The 20,132-nt window shown below is 41.6% G+C and overlaps 1 long non-coding RNA gene across 1 annotated transcript in view; it reads right to left on the bottom strand.

Moving 5' to 3' along the window:
- The window catches only part of LOC149863052 (uncharacterized), a 49,232-nt gene extending 30,508 nt beyond the window's left edge, over nt 1-18,724 (bottom strand). Inside the window, exon 1 of the long non-coding RNA XR_016443298.1 lies at nt 18,681-18,724. This is a non-coding gene — a long non-coding RNA (uncharacterized LOC149863052). The remainder of the gene's footprint in view (nt 1-18,680) is intronic.
- Between the last annotated feature and the right edge of the window lie 1,408 nt (nt 18,725-20,132).

The raw sequence follows: 20,132 nt of genomic DNA, 5'->3' as shown, positions 1-20,132 counted from the left end.
CCACAGCCAGCCGAATTGTTCTTGGAGTGACCTGGCCAAGGGAACTACCCCCTCCCCGGCCCTATAGTTTAGTTGCTTGCAAACGCTGACACAGCAAACAGAGGCTTCTGAACCTCTACAAGCCTCCTGAGCTGTGTAAGAATCGAATTATAAATAGCAGAGTAGTTATAATGCTAACAGATTCTATTCAACAGGCGTAACTACTCAACCCCTGCTGGTGGAAGAGGTGGTCTGTGATATTTCCACTCCTCCCCACCCCACCCTACCCCCACCCCCTCAGGCCCAAAGAACAATTTGTATCAGTTTGCTTCTGGAAATTAAAGGCTGTGTGGGCATTCTTATTTTGGCTATAGCAGCCTGTATTTCTAGTCATCATAAAGGTAAAATTATAGTGGGTTCGCATAAGGACAAATTTAATAGGGCATACTGCATAGGACCAAAAAATCCCCTAAGAGCAGAAGTGGAAACTGCCCAGAATTTCCCCTTTCCCAGAAGGGCCAGCCCTAGGATTACTGTATTTCCAGTATCAAACAAGAGGACACCTGTGGGGGGGGAGCGGAGGGAGGGGCATATGATTGGGTGGTAGAGGGCAGTGACATTCCCGCGCCCTGCCTCTGCCCCTCATTCCTAAGCCCTGTTGGTGTCCCTCACTTCTGAACCACAGTCCCCTGCTCCTGGTTTTTTTGCTATGCCTCTGGCTTTTCCCTGGGCACCAGAGCTTAGCTGGTTGGGGCTAAGGGTAGTGAAACAAGGTGATTGGCTGTTGGAGAATCCCATGCTCTGTGCATGGGCCCTGGCAAGTAAGAGAAAGACAGAGAGAGTGCACGTGCATGGGCGCGTGTGAGTTGCATGGACAAAACAGCTGGTGGGGGGGGCCAAGGAGCTACAGTTTGGGGGTGAGGTGCACTGGCAGGGCTAGGGGCAGGGTACAGTTGGTCAGGAGTGAGAGCCAACAGTAGGCCTGGGGGGCTGTGAGGGGCAGAGATAGGTCACAGGCATATCACTGCCCCCCCAATTATCATATAACCCTTCCCTCTCTCTTCTCCCTGCCCCCCACCCCCTCCTCCTCCTCCTCCCCTCCTCTCCCACAGGTGTCCTCTTTTTTGATACTGGAAATATGGTAACTCGTGTGTGTGTGTGTGTGTGTGTGCGCGCGCGCGCACGTGTGTGTGCGCGCACGCGCGCGTGTGTGTGTGAGAGCACAGTTCATGTGAGCAAAAGGCTCTGTCCATGTAAATATAATTACAGGTTTGGGCCAGGGAGGTGAATGGTGGGGAGGCATGAGTCTCTGCACAGGTAGGTGAGCAGAAGACTGATTCATGTTGGGCTGAACTGCTACACCCAGCATCTGAAAATAAACATTACACAGAAATACCGGAGAATTTCAGGTAGCCCCTTTATCCTCTCTGCGAAATCAAAGCAACACCTGGTGGCCAAAGGGGTGAACTACACGAAGTTGCAGAGCCGTCTGATGGCCAAAGGGACTCATTACACACCTTTGGGCGCATTTCTGTTTGCTCATAACAAATCCATGGATGCAAAGTTTTAATTTGTGGTGACCCAAACTAAAATATGTCAGGATGAGTTTTACTTTAAAATGCCAGGAAGACTTTTAAAATGTCAGGAAAACCTGCATGTGCAAACAATAATACCACTGGAATGCAAGAAAGAGCGAATTTCGTTACATGTACAAGCACCCCATAAGTACTATGGTTTGCCTCAATATGTTATGAAAAAGTTGTAAACTTCTGTTTCACAGTAGAGGAAAGAGGTTGAAACACCTGTTTCTAATTATTATGATACTATAAACATTGTTGGAATTGGAAAGCCCTACATTTTTTAAAAGTGAGTGGTGCCACTGGCATCTAAACAAAATTACGTAGGTGTGGGTCCAGTAAGCAGTGAAATAAAGAACTATACTACAGCTGTTGATAAGAAAAGTGAGTGGGCATGAAGTTAAACCCAAGCACTGTAGAAATCCTGTCATATTATGAAGTACGTACATAAATTAGTGCTGCAAATTCAAATTCTAAATGTACTTCCAATGTTTTTATTTCAGGGTTGTCATCTCTATAATCCCCTCATTGCAAAAAGGGATCATTTGAAAACTTCAACACTAGGTAGTTTTGGCAAGTAATATTCATTTTACTATCTATCAAATGATTGATTACGAAATGTATTGTATATTCTGGGATCTAATTACTAGCATTTCATCACTTATTCCCAATCCATCTCAACAATGGATCCAAATTCATGTCAGTATACAATGAAGTTGTCAGTACTCAACTGATTCCTTCAGGAAAGCATCTGCTTCTGATGCTCTCACAATGAAATGCTGACAAATTACTGAGGGACTACACATCATCCAATAATTAACCTGAAAGGATACTTGCCAATGGAAACAAGCCATGACAAACAGATGCTGTCCTGGGAATCTAACATAGCAGGTCAGCTGTCCTGAAACAGATATGTTTTTGTCTTTTGTCACATACGTCTGTGTCATGTATTATATGAAAATGAGAATTTGTTTCTGGTTTATTGATTGAGTGATTATAACACTAAGAAGTAGAATACCTTTCAAGCAATTCTGCAACTGCATTTAACTTCAAAATTAGAGCATTACAAATAGCTTATCTGAATCCAGTTTGCATAATACATTGACACAGCCTTTTGTATTCATGATAGCATATGGGCAGTGTAATCAGAGACGCAGCAAAGTGCACACTAAAGAATTAGAGAAATAGTATTAAATGATCACACAAAATTCTCCATCCATGTTCCTATTACTACATTAACAGATATATATGCTTCCTTCAAGATGGGGGATTACTGTCAGACAGAAGTTACCCAGTGCAAAACCTAGTGGCATCTCCCTTAAAAAATACTTTTGCATCTTTTATTAAAACTGTCTACAAAAGTATAGGGTAATACAATACTTGCTACACCATATAATGCAACAAATTGTGGCTGATTTTGTGGCTGTCTACAAACTCATCAGGGGTTCAGCAGAGAATAGGGGATACTCTGTTTACCAGGGCACCCCTTGGGGTTAATAGAAACAGTGGTCATAACCTGAAGAAGAGTAGATTTAAACTGGACATCAGGAAGAAATTCTTTACAGTGAGGGTTGCCAAAATATGAAACAGACTTCCAAGGAAGGTGTTGCTTTCTCCTACCTTGGATGCGTTCAAGAGGAGGTTAGATAGGCACCTGGCTGGGGTTACTTGACCCAAGTGCTCTTTCCTGCCTGGAGCAGGGGGTTGGACTCAATTATCTAATACAGGGGTGGGCAAAATGCTGCCCATGAGCTGCACGTGGCCCGCCAGGCCATTCCATCCGGCTCGCGGGACCCCAAAAAAAATTTAGAAAATTAATATTTATCTGCCCCGGCTGCCTTTCATACAGCACTTGAAGGCTTGCCGAAACTCAGTAAGCAGCCCTCCACACAAAATAATTGCCCACCGCTGATCTAATAGGTCCGTTCCAACCCCAGAAATCTATGAAAACTATTAAATTAATAGAGTGCTACAAGGTAAGGATTTTTAAAGTTCTCTCTCCTTCATTTGTATCAACATAAGGCATACGTGTGTGTGTACACACACACACACACACACACACGGATTTTTAAACAAAACTTCATATAAAAGCTCTTGCCTCAGATTAAAAACTTGTTCAGTGGGCAATGTATTTTTACAAAAATGAAAGTTGCATTCAGAATATAAGAAAAATCTGCAATCTTCAAGGAAGCTGGGGCAATTTTGTTTTTCCATTGTATAAAGCACACAGAACCCTGCACTAGACCACATGTAGGCTAGACAATAGTGGGCATGGTTATTAGAGGGAAGAGAGAAACTCGTTGTAAACTACTAATCAGATTTGGTGTCAGAATCTATAGCAGCTATCACAGGCAGAAAGATGCCATTAAATGATGATCATTTTGTCCTTAATATTTTGTTGGTTGGTTTAATTGATGGAAAGAGTAATCGACATTCCATATTGGCTCAAAGTGCATTACTGGCAAACTGGAAGAGTAATGGAAAGATGACTGTTTAATTGATGGACAACTGTTTCTGTCTAAACAAGCCATAATATCTAGCTCTGGAAAAGATTATGAGTCATGATCAGTATGTTTCATTGTCTTTTAAATAGGCTACTTCCTCGAGAAACTAATAGTCACTGTTTTGTAGGCTATGGTGATAGCAACATAGGACATCTTATTTTTTCCATTGTAATTTAATCTAGGAACCACTGACAGTAAAGCAAAAGCTTGAAGACCAGGAGTCTATGCACTTCTTTAGCAATTTATGATCCATTCACATATATTAAAATAATAGATGACTATTTCAGATAAACATCCCAATCATCTTCTTGCCAGCAGATATTGCTCCCTTGAATTATAGAGTTGGTAGCAAGTCTACTGTCCCAGTTCTAAAAAAAAGTCTCAAACAACTTCTACATTTTTTCTTAAAACACATTTTGCCATGTAGAAAATGTTAACTGTATAATAATTAAGAAAGAAGCTCCATGCAGAAAAATTTACCTTCAAAAAAAGTGAAAAGAAAAAAAGAGACTATGCAAAAAGACTGAGAACTGAGACAAGGAAAACTAAATAATTGCCAAAAGTCATGCAGGAAGTTTCTTGGTGGTGCTGGGAACTGAATCTAGATTACCTTAAATTCCAGTGTAATGCCTTAACCACAGAGCCATGTTTACTAGGGCTGTGTGAAACTTCATTGCCAGTTTTGTTCAGATGCTGTTTCGACTCGTTTTGAGGTCGAAACAGCAAAATCAAAATGAAAAAAGATATCATCAAAACAGTCTAGAAACAAAATGAGGTAAGTCAAAACATTTCACCGTTTTGATGTCATTTTGACGCTCTTTTGACGTTTCACCCATAGGCTATAATGGGGAAGGTTGAAACAGCCTATAACTTTGTCATTGGGGTCAAAACTGCAGGTGTGCTAGCCCCTGCTGAAGCCACAAAGCTTGCCAGGTTTCAAGGAGATAGGTGCAGGGGTCTGGGGGAAATTGTATCTCAAGCTGCAGACAAGCACAACTCGTGACGTGGGTGACACTGTGTGTGTTAAGGCGCAGCAGGGTGAAAGCTGCAGGCATGCTAGTCTCTGCTGAGATCATGATGCCTGACAACTGTCGAGGAGATCGGTGCAGGGGGGTTCTGGGACCCTGCACCCCTAGCTGCTGACAGGCAAAACTTGTGACAGACAGTTGCACAAGCACCCATGTCACAGGTGCACTCCTCTGCATGCTCTCTTCTTCTGGCTCCACCCTCATGCTTCCTCTTCCTTTTCCCTTTGAACCCCAGTCCCTGGGGGTCCCTGGGAGTTGTTTTCCACACTGACATTCTGTACAGCTCTGCCAACTGCCCTCCTGGCTCCACCTGCTGTTACTCACATTACATTCACATATATTACACCATCTAGTAACAATTAAACCAAGTCAATGTGCCTGTTCAGCTATTTGCAAAATAGTTTTGTGTCTTGCACTGGGCCAAATATTTTCACTAATAATAATAGCCAATTAAAATCTCCAGCACAGTGGAGCTGGAGATCTCACTCGGTCAGCCAGGGCTGTAGACCGAAGGACCTGGGCTTAGACTTGGGGGAAGCTGCAAGCTGCTGCTTGAGGACTCTGGGGGTGAAAGGCTTGTTTAGAGACACCTCTGGAGGTGTAGAGGGAAAATTAAGGTACTGAGTTTATGTTCCCATGGTATTGAATGTCTTTACCTTTAAACCTGTTTCCTCCCTTTGGCCCGTTGGCTTGTGACCCTAACCACTATGATTTTCTCTATATAAGTGGGAATTCCCCTTGCTTCTTGTGCCAGTTTCTACAGGGTTGGCACAATGGGCTCATTTAAATGACTGTTAACTGACTTTTTTTCTATTATTTGAACTACATATGCCACATAAAATTATTGCTATTCAATATTCAAACAGCTGTTTTTACTTGAATAGCAAAATGCTTTTTAAAATGGTCTTTCAGAGCCAGATGTTGGGATTATTAGATTGACATTTACCGCACCTTCATTTAAGATTAAATTCGGAGTCTAAATTTTAAAGCTTGAAGAAGCACTAACTGTTCAAACTTGGCAAATATAATAATAAATATGAAAAAACCAGTATGCACGTAGTCTCAAAATACATTGCATCCGTCAAATCTTTAAGTTCAAGTTTAATCTCTTAAGGTTAACAGACAGCTTGTGCTTTTTGTTTTGTGTTAGGTTTTGTTTTGGTTTGTTCTCCAGAGCAACCAATAAAGACCTAGGAGTACTACAGATACTATGAATCTCCACCTGATGTGAGGCTCATACTAGCTTCAAAGATTATCATGTAACCTGCAGAATGAACTCATGCACATTACATGGACACAAGTATAGCATTAATGAAACTAGGGAGATGGGAGGGGTGAGGGAAGCACATTTGGGGGGACTACTGACCCTGCCCAGAGAAGGAATACCCAGCTCATGGGGACCCGATCCAGCTCCCTACCTTACCCGCCCCCCAGACCCCACTCCTGGACCTGCCTGTACCCTGTGACCTGACTAGCTGGCATGTGCTCTGCAAGCTGTTTGCATGGGGGTCACACCCCCAGAGGTGAAAGGTCACCCCCCATTCAGAGCAGAAGGGGGAGATGACTTGGTGGCAGAACCACCCCCTGGACAGTAGAGTTCAGGAGGTGGAAAATTTGTCCGCACAGAACAGGAGGGTGGGAGAGGGCACACTCTAGGATGCTGGAGGACTGCAACATGGGCAATTCATCCACGAGGAGTGGCCACACATTAATGGAATGTGAGCTGGGTAACATGGGTCAAAAAGAAACCTGCCTGAGAGCTGAATCACATTAAGCTGCCTGAAGTGTGCTTAAAACTAATTTCAGGTGTTAATGTGTTAACAATCCAGGGCTTAAAAGTTCTAGGAGCTGCCTAAAATTAATGTACAACAAGGCCCTATTTTAGAAAATTTAAACATCACCTATCCTTGTCTTAGATACACAGACATACTGGCTGTTCTCAAGTGAACAACGTGCAGCTGGTGGCCAGAGAGAGGCATATTTACTGTTCAAGGACTGTGGAATGAAGTCCCTATTCTGTCAGTTTTGCCTCAAAATTTTCAGTTGTCACCAGCTTCAAGACCAAATATCTAAACCAAATCAATGGATACATTTGAAACAAGATGGAAATTGACCTATTTGGCCAAATTCCCAAGCCTGCTTTTTAAAAAATTTAAGCTTTGCTGAGCTTCCATTTCATTTAGAAGAAATAAGCTGCAAGACCTACTTCTGCAGAAATTACATCAATATTTTATATTCATTCTCATGCTATAAAGAAACCTGCTTGGTTTACATGTTATGCAAAAAAGATAGCAAACATACCATATTATGTCATATAAAAGACCACTTTTGTCTCTAAATGAACACAGTGTTTTAATTCACTGCTACAAAACTACAACAAGAATCTAGGGGTTAAGTCTCTGATAAAGCCCACATTGTTCAAAAAGTCATGATAATTTCCTTTATCTTATTCTTTTATAAATGTTCTTGTTTTGCCTTGCATTTTACCCAAGGAGACTCATAAAGTATGATTTTCTTTTTTCCCCTGCTATCTGACTATATTTGCCACCTCTGCATGGCAAGAAGCATATTTAGAAGGACCACAAAATATCACAGATCATCTATTTTAAAGGCCTGGATACACCGGCATTAATATGACAACATGCGCACAGTAACTCAACTCTGCCAGTTTGAAAGATTTTGTTAAAGGTTTTGTCTTGTGTTTTTTTTCCCCTTACTTTACTTCCAGTTATCCATTTGTAGCCTGCCCCAATTATTAATACAAAAATATCTTAGCTTCCTGTGGTAGACAAATACACACTAATTTGCATGCATAAATCTCCACGTGACCAGTCAGATACCAGTCAATTTTTCATGCAAGCTAGGCCTGTGCAAAGCTTTGGGTGGTGATTCGATTCGGCGGATTTTTGGTGGCCGAATCTCCAAATCCAAATCAAATCAGGGGAGCAGTTTAAAGGTCTGAATTGATTCAAAGCTCTCCGAATCTTCGTGGCTTTTTTTTTTTTTTTTTAACAAGTGCCGGGAGCTGGGGCAGCCATTGCCGGGCTGGGGGGTGGGGGATGGGCCTGGCTGATTCACCCGAATTGAATTGGGACAGTGATTTGAATCACCAAATCAAATCACCATTCCCTGAATCAACTGACTCTGAATTTGAAGCAAATACTAGCCTCTTCACACAGGCCTACAAGGTACCTGTTGTTGTATACAGTCAAGGTAACTGTTCATCCAAAGCATGTGCACCATTGCACATGAAGGGAAGGATTTTACAGTAGTTTTAGGTGTGTAATTGTCAATGAACTGTTGTAAGAAATTTCCCACTAACATATTCAAAATAGTGTATGTGGATTATCTTTCTTGCTGTTTATGTTATTAGCTTTTACAACATCTACTAAAACAGGGTACGTATACGTACTCTGAAAATTACAGAGAAAACATTAAAAGAGCAATCCCTTCCACTCATAATAATGCTGTTCGTCTCTTCTCAAGTATTTGTTTCTTCTTTTTTAAATCTGTTTGCAAAACTATTAACTAATGTAAATATATTCCAATAGAATAAATATCTGAACATCAGTATGCCCAGTCTACCAAAAGGGAAACCTGGGAAGATGGTTAACTTTAAAGGCCCTAAATTAACAGGCCCAGAACACACCAAATGGATTCAGGCCATGCCATGACAAGAAATGCAAAACCTGTCAACACATCTCCACCACCCCCACAATCACTACAGCCCACAACAGAGCCATCAGCATTCCCAGATCTTACAGCTGCACCTCCAGAAATGTAATCTCTCTCATCCAATGCACCAAATGCCCTGATGGAAAATACGTAAGACAGGCCAAACAACAACTGCGCACCAGAATGAACACCTGTCAGAGCCAAGAATACCCAACTACCTGTGGGAACACGTTTCTTGCATGAAAACCACTCTCTCTCCAATCCTCAAAGGAAACTTACAAAACACTTCCCAGAAACGAGCCTATGAACTGCACTTCATCCACCTCCTGGACACTAAAAATCATGGACTAAATATAGACATTGGATTTATGACACATTATAACCTGTCTGACATCTGATTCCCCAGGTACACGGCTTCTGCAGGTGCTCCCCCAGATTCAAGAGGCACCAGTTACTCATGCCCCAGCCTCTGGCTTCTTTACTTCCATCCAGGAAGAGCACACACCAACTGCAGACACTTCCTCAGCCTGATGAAGGGTTTTTAAACCTGAAAGCTTGCTTAACATTTTTTTTTCCAACTATTTAGGTTGGTCTAATAAAAGATATCAAACTCACCCAAAGAACTTTGTCTGCCTAAATTAACAAACGATGTACAGGTTTTAAATTTTAAGCACATGCTTGGGTGTCACTGCAGTCAAATCAAGTCAAGTATGTGTTTACACGCTTCTTGAAATGAAGCCTAGCTTCTTGGAGGAAAGAATAGACTTAATTTAATATTTTGCATCTTCAGGACCTCAATGCAATTCATACTTAAGTCACTGTAGTTTAAAAGTGATGTTGTAGCTGTGACGGTCCAGGCATTATACAAGAAGCAAGACTATCTTAGAGTGATATCTTTTATTGGACCAACTGCATAGTTAGGATAAAGTTGGATAGCTTTTGAATGCATGACATTCTTTGTCAGATCTCTAATGAGAGGAAGCCAGGTACAGATGCTTCCATGCGTGACTGCACCCACATATGGGCAAAATAGATATCTGATATCTGAGTTAAAGGCTAATACCTGTGCCTGGCTTCCTGTGATCAGAGACCTGATGAAAAATGATTTGTATTTGAAAGCTTGTCTAACTTACCCCGACTAAATAGTTGGTCCAATAAAAGGTATTCCCCAGCCCTCTCACTTACATTTAACAAACAGTTACAAAAATGATGCAGTGTTCTCGAGGCAAGACAACAAGTCAGCGGCAGAGTTAGAATTCAGAACTTTCTGGCACTCGTGCTGTATTTGTTCGGTCCTGTTGACCCCGTGGTAGTTTTACCATCCTAGAGAATTTCCTGTGGTTCTTTTGACCAGCCCCACCAGCCAAATTCCAACATGCGACTGCTTCCCAGGCAGTAATGTACCTTAAGGTCCAAATATTGTTTCTCCCTAAAACAAAAGGAAACATGGAAAACTCAAAAGGCTGTTGGCCTTCTTCCTTGAGTAACTCTTCCAGCATCTCAGTAGCATCTCAGACTGTAAATGTTCCTGGACCTCTCTCACCCCTGTTAGCTGTGAGATTTTAGCTCCTCCTCTTTCTACCACCACCACCATTTCATTCTCTTTTTATGATATAGCCTTTCCTTCCCCCGCTTCTCCCACCCCTTCCTGTCTCCTGGATCTCCTCCCTTTGGCTGCCTTCCATTCACATTTTGAGTCCCACCTTCAATACAGGATGGTTCCAACCCCAGAAAAGCTAAATAGCTATTTGGCTCCTTCTAACTCTTTCTGTGCCAGTGAGGTTGATACATTTCAATCACAACTGCTAATATTTCCATCATTATTATGCATATATAATGGGTAGAGTCACCCTGTAGTGGCTGGCCCATACAAATAGCCACACATTTCACCATAGATATTAGTCTTTAATTCAAGTGTCAGATATCTGTTTTGCACATACATGTATGCAAGCATGCATGCGACCATCAGGTGGGGAGAGAAAAAGCATTGGTGTCTGTTGTCTGAAATGCTATCGTTTGAATCAGGTTTGGGAATTATTTATGAACAGCATTAATGGCCAAATAAAGATGCTTACTTCATAGTTTCTGTGAAGGGGGGATTTTATTTCCTGGCCTTCTCAATATTTTCAGTCATCTTCAAGTGAACAGGAGAACTATTCTTGACATTTTACCTGTTACAGTATTATATATCCCTGTATTATATATCCCTACCTTGTTCTGTTTTAAGTTTTATTTAACACCAAACAGTTTGTCTCCTTAACAGTAAAGAGCAAAATGACAGAAAACAAATTGGTTTCTAAATTTAAAACTGCATTATGTTGCCCAGGCAACTAAAGATCTGCAATTATATAAAGCAAATAATACCTACTCCCAAGAACAGAACTAAAACAAATTCTGGAAAAGTGGGGCATAATTACATTGAAATTAACCAGTATTTTACAAGATGACTTATCTAAACCATAGCTACAACTGGCTAATGCGGAGCAGATGAGACTGTCAAAATCTGCTTGCAGGAATCAACCTGAGAAAGGCAGGAAATTATATCAAATATGCAAAAGGTTTACACACATCATTGACACAGATTTAACTGTCCAAAATTACTGTATGCAAATACATCATAAGGATGTAAGAAGCCAATTTTTGCCATTTTTCAATTACATGGGATAGTAGTATAAACACAAAGTTATATTCTTATGAGAAGTGCTTTATAAATTCTCCCTATGCCAAAATGAAAATCAAATATTGCTGGGAGTCGGGTTTTATCCCAGAAGCAGCTGCAGTTTTACTTCAAGCTGAAATCATTAAAAAAAAAAACACAATTCTGTCATGGATGCTGCTTTTAAAAAGATGATTAAGATAGATGGGCTCCCATATGGGAGATCTGCATCTTGGATTAACCATACACATCATGTGACAAGTTGCCACAGTAACGATGTTTTAGTGCCACCAACTGACCCTGGTGTCCTCATTTTATTATAAATACTAGGCATAAACTGTGCAAAATACCTTATCCTGTTTAAAGTCTCTCAGAACCAAATCCTGGCCACAGGAAATGCAGTGTGAACTCTTAAAGGAAGCAATTGTTCCTCAATTATTATGTTATTCATCCTCTGCAAGCAACGATGACTGCATCCAGCACAGAGGGGAAGGGGGAGAGAGAGAAAAAGAGAAAGGAAGCAGGAAAGAAAAAGGGAGGGAGAAAAAAGAAATGGAGAAAGAGAGGAAAAAGGAGAAAAAAAAGAGGCAGGAGAGAGAAAGGGGTGGAGGCTAGGTCATGTGGGTACGTGGGTGATTTATAAGCCCAATCCTTGCCCTGAACAATCTGCTGCAGGAGGGGCAGGAGTGATGAGGACTGGACATGTGAGGCCCTCATTTTCCTGGCCATGCACTTCCTCACTGCCTCTGCCGTGTACTGCTGCTCAAAGGCCAGTGCTCCACTCTGGGCTGATGACCTCCAGTATGGATGGTCACAAGCAATTTGCTCCCATGACTCTGGGTCAATGCCGAAACTCTTTAGGGACATCTTTAGGGTGTCCTTGTACCACTTCTTTGGTATGCTGCAACAGCGTACTCCATTTGACAGTTCGCTGTAGAAGATTTTCTTCAGCAGGTGAGTGTCAGGCATTCTTGAAAGGTGGCCGGCCCATCTTAGCTGCGCCAGTTTCTGGATACTGGGAAAAGCTGATCTTCTGAGCATCTCAGTGTCTGGAAACTTGTCCTGCCACTTGATCTTTAGTATCTTTTGCAGGCAGCACAGGTGGAAGTGATTTCGTTTCTTGGCATGATGCTGGTAGACAGTCCAGGTTTTGCAGGCAAAGGAGGGTCGGGAGAACGATGGCTTTGTAAAACTTCAGCCTTGTCAGCATTCTGATGCCTCTACAATCCAAACCAACTTACCGAGTCTGCCGAAGGCCACGCTGGCTTTACTAGCCTCGTGTTGACTTTGTCATCAATGTGGACAGCACAGGAGAGTGTGCTGCCTAGACAGGCAAACTTGTTGCCCATCAACAGCTGCTGGCCTTTACCTGAGATGTGTGGTTCCTGGGGTGTTGTGCCAGGCGCAGGTTGAAACATCACTTCGGTCTTCTTCATGTTGATAGTGAGGAGTTAATATAAACATCAGAACTATGACACAGTGCTAAAGCCATCGATACAATTCAAGACTAATATGGTTGCTTCACCTTAACATGCCCTTTACTTTATTGCATCAGGATAAAATCAGGATGTAAATGCAAAAGCTGAAGTTTAGTATCACCTCTCATTGCACTCCCTTTATCCTTACTTTGTTTTTCTTCAAGTAATGTGGCTGATTCTTTGGGGAAATTAAAAGTATCTGTATAATGAATTGCACCAAATTGCAGTTATACTAGGAAAATCTGGTGTTTGCAAACCGGCTATGAAGGCTTACAAAGAAACGTGCCTGTACATGGAGCACAACTTGTTAGAGAGGACAACAACAACAACCTTAAACTTTATACTTCCTCATCTCTTCTCCTCGTTGTTTCCATCACTATTCTTCTTTGCAGCTGGGCTATGCACTAAACAAAAATGTTTAGCCTTATTATACACCATAAAAATTAGGTGCATTTAACAAAAGGGTAGCACTTTAAAACTGTAAAAAAAATGGATCCGTCCAACAGGCAATCCATGGCTGGATGCAAAAAAACAGAAAATTGCTTTCCTTGAGGTGCTCTGCTAACATTTACCGTTACCTCAACAGCCAAAAAAGAAAAGGAACTGATACTTAGAATGGAATATTCCTTGTCTCAATGAATCCCAGATTTGTATTACACATACCACAAGCAATCATGGAAATGAGACTATACAAGTGATAACTGAATTAACATTTGACATTTTAGAGCAAACTTCTGTCCTGAAAGATCTCCCTTGGCACTTGATCACATCACCAAAAAGTAAATTCTTTACTCATTCTGGTGGATAGTTATTTGTGTGAAGTCATGTAGCACTGCTCATATGAATAATGGTTTGCTATTCAAAACAGAAGTTTAATAACCTGGTCCTAAATCAGTAAAGGAACATAGCAAGAATCATCTGCCAAACTTGGAAGTAACAGACATTTTTGAGTGGCTTCAGTAGCTAGAAAGAAACTAATTAAAAGAAAATATTAGCAGAAAATAGATAATCATATGATAGCTCATGAATACTCTTCTCTTCTTGAGAATCAGAGAAATACATGGAAAAATCAAAGGAAGATGTACACCACCATTACCCTTTCTATCAATATCAGAGTACTTCCTTGGGACTAGTTTACATCGTTACTCTATGTTGTTCTGCTACAGATGCAACTGAACAACATAGGAGTAGTTCAGCCACTGAAAATGAGATAATTGTTACCTTTTTAAAAAAGTGTCAATCCATTGCTATACTTTATATCATTCTTGCACTAAATGCATCCCACCTCTCTCAACTCCTTCTTATCTCCCCCTTACTGAGTAAACCTACAAAGCATCATACAGAGATTAAAAATAAACTGAGTTTTCTAAGTGTTAACGAATCTTGCTAAAACGGTCACTTTCTTTTCACAGAGGACAAGGAGACAGGTGAAGCATTATGTAACATACGGAGTAACTAGCCCATGCTGTTGTGCCTGTGTAACCATAGCAAGTCAGTTATTTTTAACAGCTATCCAACACAACACAAAGTTGTTTCACAAAGAAGGATTTATAAGCATGTGTTTCTAAAAAGCTTGCTTCTCTACTTTCATAGCTGATTGTTGTTAAAACAGACGAATAGGGACAAAAAATGCAAGAGAAAGAAATCATCAGAAGGGAAGGCCCAGGCAGGACAGATGGTCTAGGCAGGACAAGTGGCCTGGGCAGGAGTAGAGGCATCTTGCAGATCAATACATGGCTGCACAGGTGGTGTTGCTAAGCAGGGCTTTGGGTTCTTTGACCATGGGATATTATAGCAAGAAGAATGATTGCTAGGAGGAATCAGGATCCAACTGACAAAGAGAGGAAAGACCATCTTCAGAGACAGACTCACTAACCTATTGAGGAGGCTTTAAATCAGGTTGACTGGTGGATGGAAATCAAAGCCCTGAGGTAAGTAGGGAAGCAGGCAACGTGGAGGAAGCACAAGCAGGAAGGGGCAACAGCAAAAGCCTTCTTTTTCTTTCTGAGACAGTATGGCAATCAGCTACTTACCTCAGATGTCCATACACAAATGCACAGAGCCTGGGAAACAAGCAGGAAGAATTGGAAGGCCTTGCACAAGTCATGGAACTATGATGTCGGTGAAATAACAGAGATGTGGTGGGAGCTCGCATGACTGGAGCACTGTCATGGATGGATATAAACTGTTTGGGAAGGACAGGCAGCTGAGAAAAGGAGGAGGAGTTGCTGTTTAAGTGAAAGCACTGTATGATTGTTCAGAGGTACAGTATGAAACTGCAGACAGGCCTGTTGAAAGCATCTTGGTTAGGGTCATAGGGGAGAGCAACAAGGATGATGTCATGGTGGGTGTCTGCTGTAGACCACCAGACCAGGAGGATGAGGTGGATTAAGCTTTCTTCAAACAGCTAGTGACAGTTTCCCAATCACAGGCCTGCTTCTCATGGGGGACTTGCCCTCCCAGCAGATGTCAGGGTGATTCAATAGAGCAGTGCACAGGCAATCCAGGAAGTTTTTGGAGAGTGCTGGGGACAACTTCCTACTGCAAGTGTTGGAGAGGACAACTAGAGGCAGCGCTCTTCTTGACCTGCTGCTCACAAACAGGGAAGACTTGGTGGGGAATGTAGAAGTGGCAACTTGGGCAGCACCAACTGCAAGATGATTGAATTCAGGATCTGGAGGAACAGAAGAAAGGAGATTAGCAGAGTAAGAACCCTGGACTTAAGAAAAGCAGACTCCGACTCAGGGAAATGCTGAGTAGGATCACCTGGGAGAGCAGTCTGAAGGGAAGAGGATTCCAGGACAGCTGGTTGTATTTTAAAGAAACCTCACTCAGGGTGCAGGAATGAATCATTCCAACGTGTAGGAAGACTAGCAAGTACGGCAAAAGACCAGCTTGGCTTAGCAGGGAATTCTTCAATGAGCTAAAACACAAAGAAGAAGTTTGCAAGAAGTGGAAATGTAGACAAACTACTAAGAAGTAATAGAAGAATATTGCTCAGGCATGCAAGGATGAAATCAGGAAGGCTAAAGCTCAATTGTAGTTGCAGTGAGCAAGGGACGTGAAAAGTAACAAGAAGGGTTTCTATAAGTATGTCAGCAACCAGAAGAAGATCAAGGAAAGTTTGGTTCCCTGAACGGGGGAAGCAACGTAGTGACAGATGATGCAGAAAGGGCTGAAGTAATGCCTTTTTAAATCTCGGTTTTCACAGTCAAGGTCAGCTACTAGACTACTGCAACTAGCATCACATCTTGGGAGGAGGTGAGCAACAGACAGTGGTGAAAGAACAGGTAGGAACTATTTAGAAAAGCTGGACGTATAAAGGGTCACGGGGCCAAACAGAATGCAACTGAAGGTGCTGAGGGAGTTGGCCAATGTGACTGCAAAGCCATGGCCATTATCTTTGAAAACTCATGATGATCATCCAGGGCAGGTCCTAGATGATTAGAAAGGGGCATATATAGTGCTCATATTTAAGGAATATAAGAGGGAGGATCGCAGAAACTACAGATCAGTCAGCCTTACCTCAGTCCTTGGAAAAATCATGGAGCAGGGCCTAAAAAACAACCTTTTAAAGCACATGGAGGAGGAGAAGATGATTGGGAACAGTCACCATTGATTCACCAAGGGCAAGTTATGACTGACCAACTAGATCACCTTCTGTAACAGGGTGACTAGCTCTGTGGATGGGGGGAGAGCAATGGATGTGATATACCTTGAATTTTACAAGATTCTTGACAAATTGAAGAATTGGACCAAAAGAAATCTCATGAGGTTCAATGAGCAGAAGTGCAAAGTTCTGCATTTAGGACAGAATAATCCATGCATCAGTACAGACTGGGAACTGACTGGCAAAGCAGCAGCTCTGCAGAAAAGGACCTGGGGGTACCAGTAAACAAGCTGAATATGAGCCAGCAGTGTGTCCTTGTTACCAAGAAGGCTAATGGCATACTGGGCTGCATTAGCAGGAGTAATGCCAGCAGATTGAGGGAAGTGATCCTTCCCCTCTATTCAGCACTCTTAAGGCCACATCTGGAGTACTGTGTCTAGTTTTGGGCCCCCCATACAAAAAGGATGTAGACAAATTGGAGCGAGTCCAGCAGAGGGCAATGAAACCTAGGTGAGAGGGCAGGGGAACATGACATGAGGAGAGGCTGAGGGAACTGAGTTCATTTAGTCTAAAGAAGTGAAGACTGGGGGGGCGGGGGGTGGTTAATAGCCTTCAACTACCTGAAGAGTGGTTACAAAGTAGATGGAGCTAGACTGTTCTCAGTGGTGGCAGATGACAGAACAATGAACAAGGGTCTCAAGTTGCCACAAGGGAAGTTGAAGTTAGATATTAGAAAAAACTCTCTCACTATGAGGGTAGTAAAGCACTGAAACAAGCTACCCAGAAAGAGTGTGGAAATCTCCTTCCTTAGATGTTTTTAAGACCCAGGTAAAAAAAGCCTTGGCTCATATGATACAGTTGGAGACGGTCCTGCCTTGAGCAAGGATTTGGACTGCATGACCCCCTGAGATCCCTTCTAACCCTAATTTTCTATGATTTGCTGCTACAAAATATCTGCTAAGAAAATTAGGTTACCCTACAAGGGGTATTAAACTGGTTGTCTCCAGCCATTCTAACCTGGGAAAGGAAAACCCTTGAAGATGCAAGGACAGTCACTGAGAATCATGGATTGGACACTGAGTTACCTCTGACATTCACTCTGCCCCACATGAATGACTGCACTTGTCAAATGAAGACAGTGAAGTACTATTTACCTCCTGATATGTCCAAGTATCTTTAGCATTTCTTTGTAAAATGTCATAACTGTGCAGCATGATTGATTAGCTGGATGGTGTTTCACAAAACCATCTGCCAGTTGTCTTATTTTTGAGACATAACCATAACAAATAAGATATCATCTACCTCAACAAAAGAAACACTGGACTCAAGATGAACCTTATTTTTTCTAAACCTCTGTTTTATATACAATGTACTGTGGAAAAGATTCTACAATAAGTGCTTTGCCAAGAACCTCAGGGAAAAAAAATCTCCCTGCTGATGTGTGCTGCAGATTGCAATGGTCTAGTCTACACTTGTTCAAACAAAATGAACATGTTGGGTCCTATTTTGGTTCTAGCAGGAAAATGCAAACTATTTTGGTTCTAGCAGGAAAATGCAAACTATGCTATTAAATATAGAAAGAGACGCATAAAAAGATTAATCCTTTTCTCTCTCACCTGTTGAGACTTCTTGAAATATTTGCCTTGATGGCCATCTAGACAAATGTTAAAATTCTTGTTGTTTGTTTTTTTTTATGAGAGGAAACACCTGGAAAAGTAAGTGCAGGCATGGAAGTCCAGCAGTTTTAAGTTCTAAATCTTGGGTGGAACATCAAGCTGAAACGTCAGGCCTGCTATCACAGGCAACTACATAATTATAATTATAATTATAATTACATAAACTGATATAGTTCCATTTTACAAAGTTCTTTGCCTCCACTTCTCACTAGAAAAAGTCCTCTTTCTATTGTAACCTAATGTATAGCTCAAGTAAGTCCAGTCAGTTCTCTGACTCAGTTTCCCTCTCTGAAAATTAAGAATTAGCAACAGTTACGAAGCCTAATCCATATTTGTACAGCACTGTGGAATATAAATTGGAAATAAATCAAATGCACTAAATACACTTTCTTGAATATTTGTGAAATAAGATTAAAATACTCGTTCTGCAGAAACGGATTCAAGGGCATAACTTTATTCATAAGAGTAGTCCTAATGAAGTAGATAGGGCTACTCACCTGAGCCAAGTTTCATGGTGCCATTAGGAGTTTGGAGATGAAGGATGTAAACTAGTCTCAGTGCATATCAAAGGAGGGACAGAATATCAAGTCTTTGACATGCTGTAGCTCCTTAGAAATAAGTCTCACTCATACATAGCATGTACAAAATCCTGAAAGCTCTCATCTACAATTCACAAAGGGAACTTTGTATTAATGTCACATGAGATATGAATGATAGTTCTTCAGGCAGTTGCCATCTGACTTCAGACACAGTTGGGGGCGGGGGTTACATATCCTCTATGTAAAAATACATTGATAACATATTGTTTTCTCACATTCTTCATCAAACAATATAGATTATATGTGCTTAAACTGAATCCATCTTTGTTAAAAATTAACCTTTTAAAACACCAAGCAGGAATCTTTTTCAATAATTTGATTAGGTATTCACAGCTTGAGATCCAAGAAAGACTGATTTCCTTGGAGTGTATCACAGACAATGGACAAAATTAATCTCTGGTGTAAATTCAGTGAAGACAGCACCACTTATGAATTAAGCACAGATTGAATATTTCCCCATAGCTACATACATACTGCCTATAGCACCACCGCAGAACGATACCTCCAATTCTAATTAGTTTTTAATAATGCAAAGGTTGAAACTTTATTAAATGAATGAAAGAATATCAACAAGCAATGAGGAAGGAAACCAGTTTTTTGCAAGAAAGGGTGGCTGCAGCTGATGCCCTGGCACTACCCCTACCTTAGTTCATAGAACCTGAGATCTAGGCACTCACCTTTGATAATTTAACCATCTGGACTATCCAGGTGAGACTGCCAAGCTAGGACCAGGCCACCCCAGTAAGTCACAGACCTAAATCCAGACTGCCCTGATCATCAGAATGCAAAAGGCAATTTTCCCAAAAAACCTGGGGGAAACATACACCTCTTACTCCATAGACAAGCAAATGAAATGTAACCTCTAAAGACAGGTTAGGGCAGAAACTGCAGCTCAGTTTTTTTCTTGTGGAAAGGCAACTGGGAGAGGAGTCACCCACTTCTACAGACAGGGTTAGAGAAATCACAAGGATGTAGGAGCACTGGGTTCAATATCCTCTCTTGCCCAAGGGAAGTAATGTTTTTCATGCGGTTAGATTAAGCAGACTTTGGTTTAGACACAAAGGATGTCTTTACACATGCTCTGTGAGTGGGGGTGCTTTAATTAGAGCAACTGTAATTAGCACGCTTCAGCAGCCTCTGTCTTGCATATTCAGCATCCTGCATTTCAGAATGGTGGCAGGGGTGCTTTAACTAAAGCTTCTTCAGTGAGCTAAAGTTAAAGTGCCCCCACTGCCATTTTGAAGCATGGGGACACTGAATACGCGAGACAGAGAGGCTGCTGGAGCGTAGTAATTAGCATGCTCCAGCAGACTCAATTAATCAAGTCTGCTCTGGCATACTGTAATTACA

Source organism: Crocodylus siamensis, chromosome 6, assembly GCF_052110815.1.
Source record: "Crocodylus siamensis isolate JL-2025a chromosome 6, ASM5211081v1, whole genome shotgun sequence".
In the NCBI taxonomy this organism is placed as follows: Eukaryota; Metazoa; Chordata; order Crocodylia; family Crocodylidae; genus Crocodylus; species Crocodylus siamensis.
This window is presented reverse-complemented; position numbering and strand designations above follow the sequence as displayed.